Genomic DNA, 7,500 nt, shown 5'->3' on the forward strand with positions numbered 1-7,500 from the left:
TAGGCGGTGCAACCGACCTAGGCAGGCGGTGGCACTGCCTGGGCCTTGTCTCCGAGCAAGACTGGGCGGTGGCTCCGCTAGGGCTTAGTCTCCGAGCAAGACTAGGCGGTGCAACCGCCCCTGTCAGGCGGTGGCACCGCCTAGAAGGTCAGTCTCCGAGCTGCCAGGCGGTTGTACCGCCCAAGTTAGGGGGTGGTACCGCTAGGACCCCGGAAATCCGGGAAAAGACATTTTTGAGCTCCAAATTCAAACTAGTTTGGGGCCTTTATATACCCCACCCTTTCCTGCATAAAAGGGCACCAAAAATCCAATCTTACTATGTGATTTTTAGAACTCAAAAGTGTTGTAAAGGCTAGAAGTTCTCCTCCCTCTTTTTCCAAGTTTTGATCTTTCAAGAGAGGAGAGAAAAGTTTGTAAGGGTTGTCTCCTAAGCCCGTCAAAAGGAGTGAAACTGTAAAAGGGTGGTTGGCCTTCGCCTATTGAAGGAAGGCCTCTAGTGGACGTCGGTGACCTCGTTGGTGGAGGAAGCCAAAAGTGGATGTAGGTAAAGATTGACCGAACCACTCTAAATCTCGTTTTGCATTTACTTTGAGCATTTTATCTTTACTGTAAACCTCCTCAATAGCTTATTGCCTTCTGTTCTTTTACGAACTCACTTTCAAGTTAAGTTTCCGAAAATGGTTTTAAGTCGGAAATCGATTTTATCGTACAAACATCATATTTCAGTTTGCGCTTACATTTTGATTTCTATCTTAACTGTAAACTTCCTGTCTTACTTTACTTCAAATACATTTTCGTAAGCTTTCAAAGTTATCATATGCACGAAACGACTTTTACGTCGGAATCGGATTTCAACGTACGAACGTAGTTTTAATCGTCGAAAGTTTTCTGTAGCACTAATTCACCCCCCCCCCCCCCTCTTAGTGCTCTTGATCCTAACAATTGGTATCAGAGCGGGGTCAACTCTCAAATGGATTAAAACCCAAGAGAGATGGCATATGTCGAAAACCAAGAGGGCCACTCTATTACACGTCCACCCATGTTCAATGGGACGGACTACACCTACTGGAAGACCCGAATGAGGATCTTCCTTATTTCAATGGATTTTGAACTTTGAAATCTTGTCAAAAATGGATTTTCGAAGTCTTCTCTTACAATGATCGATTGGAATGAATTGGAGAAGAAGACTTTCACTCTTAATGCAAAGGCTATGAATGTCTTATTTTGTGCGCTTGATAAAAATGAGTTCAATCGTGTTTCGATTTGTGAAACCGCGTTTGATATTTGGCATATACTCGAAGTGACTCACGAAGGCACAAGTAGAGTGAAAGAGTCAAAAATCAATCTTTTGATACATTCTTTTGAACTTTTCCGAATGAAACCGAGAGAGACTATTAGCGACATGTACACCTGTTTCATGGATGTCGTCAATGGTATAAAAGGACTCGGTAAAAGTTTTTCGGATTTTGAGCTCGTAAATAAGATTCTAAGATCCCTTCCTAAGAGTTGGGACCCTAAAGTCACTGCTATTCAAGAGGCTAAAGATTTAAACAACTTCCCTCTTGAAGAACTAATTGGGTCATTAATGACCTATGAAATGACTTGCAATGCTCATGAAGAGCAAGAAGACATCCTTCCAAAGAACAGGAAGGATATGACACTTAGAACTTTAGATGACCACTTGAGAGAAAACTCAAGTGATAAGAACTGTGACGATGACTTGGCACTTCTAACAAGGAAATTCAAAAAATTCATTAAGAGAAACAAGTTTAAAAGTGACACAAAAAATAAACTTAAACCCAAAATGGACCAAGTTATTTGTTACGAATACAAAAAGTCGGGACACTACAAAAGTGATTGTCCCCAAGCCAAGAAGAGAACATCAAAGAAGAAGGCTCTCAAAGCAACGTGGGATGACTCGAGCGCGTCCGAAGAAGAGGAGTCCAACACCGAGCAAGTTGCTCATTACGCCTTAATGGCCATCGGAGAAGAGGTAACAAATTTAATTGATGCAGATTTATCATTTGATGAATTATTAAATGCCTTCCATGACTTATTTGATGAATGCAAAACAATTAATAGAAAATATAAATTGCTGAAAAATAAGCATGATAGTCTTGTTAGCAACTTTGATAAATTAAAAACTGAATATCATGATAGTTTAGCTAAATGTGAAAAATGTCATGATCTAGAAACTCTCCAAAAGGAAAACTTGCTACTTAAGGATACCTTGAAGAAATTCGAGGTTGGTAGCAAGTCTTTGAACATGATCCTCGCAAACAAGAGTCACATTCCCAAAAGAAGTGGAATCGGATTTGTGAGAAGTCCTCACCAAAATCCAACCACCTTCATAAAAGGTACTATCTTACATGTTCAACACCAAAGCAAATGCGACTTTTGTTACAAATATGGACATAAAACGTATCATTGTCCATTCAAGAAAATTAGTCTGAACATATTGATTTGGGTTCCTAAAGGAACCATGATAAACTCTATGCAACATAATAAACAATATAAATCAGTTTTTGAGGCACCCAAAAGTAAATGGGTACCTAAAAATTATCCTTTCTTGTAGAGACATTTACCATCACAAGCTAAGAGCAAGAGATGGTATCTTGATAGTGGATGCTCAAGGCATATGACTGGAGATCCATCTCAATTCTCTAAGCTCACTAGCATAGACGAAGGCTATGTCACCTTCGGAGACAACAATAAGAGTAAAATCATTGGCAAAGAAACTATAGATAACAAATCCAACTTCTTTATTGACGATGTTTTGTTAGTTGATGGTTTAAAACATAACCTCTTAAGTATTAGTCAATTATGTGATAAAGGATATATCGTCAAATTCGAATCTAATGCTTACATCATTGAAAAACTACACCAAAAGACATCTATGATTTCATTAAAACAGAATAATGTATACACCATTGACATCAATGATCTTTGCAATGAAATGTGTTTCTCAGTTTTGAATGAGGATGCTTGGCTTTGGCATAGGAGACTAGGTCATGCTAGCATGAAACTAATCACTCAAATATCATCCAAAGAACTTGTACGGGGAATTCCTCATATCAAGTTCATCAAAGATAATGTGTGTGATGCTTGTCAATTATGAAAACAAACTAAGAGTAGTTTCAAATCTAAGAATCAAATAAGCACCTCTAGGCCCTTACAATTGATCCATATGGATTTGTTCGGACCAATCTCTACATCAAGCCTAGAGGTATTAAATACGCCTTTGTCATTGTAGATGACTATAGTAGATACACATGGACTTACTTCTTGAAACACAAAAATGAATACTTTAAACATTTCACCAAGTTTTGTAAACTTGTTCAAAATAAAAAGGGTTTTATGATTTCATCAATTCGAAGTGATCACGGTGGAGAATTTCAAAACCGTGATTTCCAAGAATTTTGTGAATCTAATGGATACAACCACAACTTCTCCACTCCAAGAAACCCTCAACAAAATGGAGTAGTAGAAAGAAAGAATAGAAATTTACAAGAAATGGCAAGAACCATGTTAAATGAACATAGCCTACCCAAATACTTTTGGGCCGAAGCCGTAAACACTACATGCTATATTTTGAATAGAGTTCTAGTAAGACCCTTACTCACTAAAACTCCCTATGAGTTGTGGAAAAATAAAAAACCTAATGTTTCATATTTTAAAGTTTTTGGGTGCAAGTGTTTTATCTTGAACGAAAAAGATGCCTTAGGAAACTTTGATGCAAAATCCGATGATGAAATTTTTCTTGGTTATTCTTTGGTTTTTAAAACTTTTCGTATCTTCAATAAAAGAACTTTAATTATAGAAGAATCCATTCATGTTGTTTTCAATGAGACTTCCGAAATTAAGGAAAATGATTTTGATGATGATGTTAATTTTAATTCTTTGAATTTAAATAAAACCCCTTCTCCAACTAGTAACTTGGATGCATCTACTTCCGAAACACCCTTACCCAAGGATTGGAAGTATGTAGATGCTCATCCTAAGGAGCTAATCCTAGGAGATACATCTAAGGGGGTTCAAACACGTTCTTCTCTTAAAAATTTCTGTGCCAACGCCGCTTTTCTCTCCCAAATTGAACCTAAATATATTGACGAAGCCATGAAAGATGATTCATGGATTATCGCAATGCAAGATGAGTTAAATCAATTTGAGAGAAATGAGGTGTGGAAGCTTGTTCCTAGGCCAAATGATCATTTAGTTATTGGTACTAAATGGGTCTTTAGAAACAAGCAAGATGAATCTGGTATCATGGTTAGAAACAAGGCTAGATTAGTGGCCAAAGGTTTCAACCAAGAAGAATGTATCAATTACGAAGAAACCTTCGCTCCTATGGCTATATTAGAAGCCATAAGGATGCTCCTTGCCTATGCTAGTAATAATAATTTTAAGTTATTTCAAATGGATGTTAAAAGCGCTTTTCTTAATGGCTTTATTTCTGAAGAAGTTTATGTTGAACAACCTCCAAGATTTGAAAATAAAAGCCTTCATAATCATGTATTTAAATTAACCAAAGCTCTCTATGGTTTAAAACAAGCCCCAAGGGCTTGATATGATAGATTAAGTACTTTTCTTATTGAAAATAATTTCACAAAAGGCAAGGTCGATACCACATTGTTTATCAAAAATTTTGAAAATAATTTTCTCATTGTTCAAATTTATGTTGATGATATTATCTTCGGTTCTACGAATGAATCTTTTTGTGAATCTTTTGCTAAAACCATGAGTCTCGAATTTGAAATGAGTTTGATGGGAGAATTAACCTTTTTCTTAAGATTACAAATTAAGCAACTAAGCAATAACATCTTTATTAGTCAAACTAAATATGCCTTATATTTGCTAAAAAGATTTAATATGAATAGCTCAAAAGCTATTAACACTCCTATGACCACCTCCACTAAGTTAGAAGTTGATGAAAGTGGAGAAAGCTTTGATCAAAAAACTTATAGGGGTATGATAGGAAGTTTACTTTACCTCACGGCAACTAGACCAGATATTATGTTCAGTGTAGGATTTTGTGCTAGACTTCAATCGAACCCTAAGATATCTCATTTTAAAGCGATTAAAAGAATACTTAGATATCTTAAAGGTACCACAAATATAGAATTATGGTATCTAAAATCCGAGAATTTTGAGTTAATTGCGTATGCTAATGCGGATTTTGTTGGGTGTAGATTAGATAGAAAAAGCACATCAGGAACATGTCAATTTTTGGGACATTCCCTTATTTCATGGTCATCTAAGAAACAAAACTCGGTTGCACTATCAACAACCAAAGCTGAGTATATTGCAGCTAGTGCATGCTGTGCACAAGTTGTGTGGATGAAAAACACCTTAGAAGATTATAAAGTCCATCTTAAAAATATTCCCATTAAATGTGATAACACAAGTGCAATATGTTTAACAAAGAATCTCATTCAACACTCAAGAACAAAACATATTGATATTAGACATCACTTCATCCGAGATCATATCACTAATCATGATGTAATCATAGAGTTCATTGATACTAAGCATCAACTAGCTGATATTTTTACAAAACCTCTAAGTGAAGAACAATTTGATTTTATTAGAAGAGAATTAGGAATGTTAATGTGTCCGAATGCATAAACTTGTTTTTCGGACTTTATTGATTGAATGATTAAATCACTTGATTGCCATTACATGCCTAAAATTACATGTTGGAAATTATGGTTTTTGGATACAAAAATTTTCATAATGAGCATGTTTTGTCTTCATGATTGTATTTGAAAATTTATAGTATAGTCTTGTCCGAATGCATGAAAGTGTTAATTTCATTTTCGGATTCTCTTAACTAGAGGTATCCTAACAATCGGATTTTCTCGATACATTATCCTTTTCCGAACTTAATAAGCATATGTATATCGAGTTTGATTCTCGTCATTGATTTTTGACATATGGAATCAACTAGCAAAAACATCTCTCATACACTTATCATGTGAAAAATATTTTTTGAGAAATGAATTTGATAAAATGATTCCTGCATGTAAATTCCTTTTTGAAATATGGATGATAGTGTTTTTACTTGCAAGGATTTGTTTCATATACATATCTTGATCCTTGTAAAAATGGAATATGATTTAATCTCTCATCGATTTTAACTTCATTCAAAGTAAACTCACAAATAGCTGGTATCACAAATAGCCTTCCTCCTTCATGCAAAAAGATAATAACAAATGAAAAGGAAGAAGTATTAAAAGCTATCTCCATGTTATATTTTCCTTGAGATGTTTGCATAATTGGTATCCTATCACTCACTGTTGGAAAATGACATGAACCTAGTTATGGCATGAATAAAACCGCACTTGTGCTTAAAAATTGTTTATATCATTTTCCTTTTTGTTGATGACAAAGGGGGAGAGATATATGAATTGATGCTATGATTATGTCATGCTTGCATCATCAAAAATATATGAATCGATGATAACTATGATTGCCATATTTGCATTATGCCATGTTTGCATCATATTAAGATATCAAGAACTTGCATCGTAATTTTACATGTTAATATCTTATGTTGAACTGCTACAATCATTCATATTTGAAATGTAAAACTTGAGAATAGATGTCAAGTCTTGACATCATTTTCAGTAAGATACATCATGATAGGAATCATGATGGGAGTAATTGATAAGGTTAAGAGTTCTTAACTTATCAATAAGTCTATTGATTTCAAAGGCCTTGAATTCAAGAATGACTTATCTCAGGTATGGCATATAGATAAGGAGAGTTAAGGTTAATTCCGTTATCAATTGATTGTCATCATCAAAAAGGGGGAGATTGTTGTATCTCGGATTTTGATGATGAAGTCAATTGTCATTTGTTATCTAATCCATTTATTGAGATAAGTGTGCAGGATTAACTACGATGAAAGTAAGACATGCAGCAGGAGTTGAGCCGGAGTCAAAGACTATGATCACGTTGGGTGTTCGAGAGCTCGACGGAAGTCCGGACGGTCTTCGGAGGTTCTATGGGAACAAATCCGAGAAGTCCAAGAGCTTGCCAAAAGAAACTTGTCGGAACTCGCCAAGTGGATCGTCGCAAGTCCAGGAGTTTGCCGGAAGTCCGTCGGAGCATCGCCGGAGGTTCATCGGATTTTCGCCGGAAGTTCGCCGGAAGCTCGCCGGAAGAAGCGATTGACGCACCAGAGCAAGCTGTAGTAAATGTCTTAAAAATTATCATAGTTAGCATGTAGATTAAGTTAGGAATGGGAGGTGATCCCATTAACTTAATCTGGGGGCAATTGAGCCCTTGACAGACCCAAATTGGGCCGAATGGATCAACCCATTCTGACCAGAATTCCTACTAGGCAGTGGCACCATCAGGGTCGGTGGTAGCTCTGCCCAGGAGAGGGTCTCCTAGGAAAGCTGGGCGGTGCAACCGCCCCAGGCAGGCGGTGGCACCGCTTGGGCTCAATCTCCGAGCGAGATTGGGCGGTGCAACCGCCCCTGAAATGCAGTGGCA

Source organism: Musa acuminata, chromosome BXJ3-1 (genome assembly GCF_036884655.1).
Source record: "Musa acuminata AAA Group cultivar baxijiao chromosome BXJ3-1, Cavendish_Baxijiao_AAA, whole genome shotgun sequence".
NCBI classification, from domain to species: Eukaryota; Viridiplantae; Streptophyta; class Magnoliopsida; order Zingiberales; family Musaceae; genus Musa; species Musa acuminata.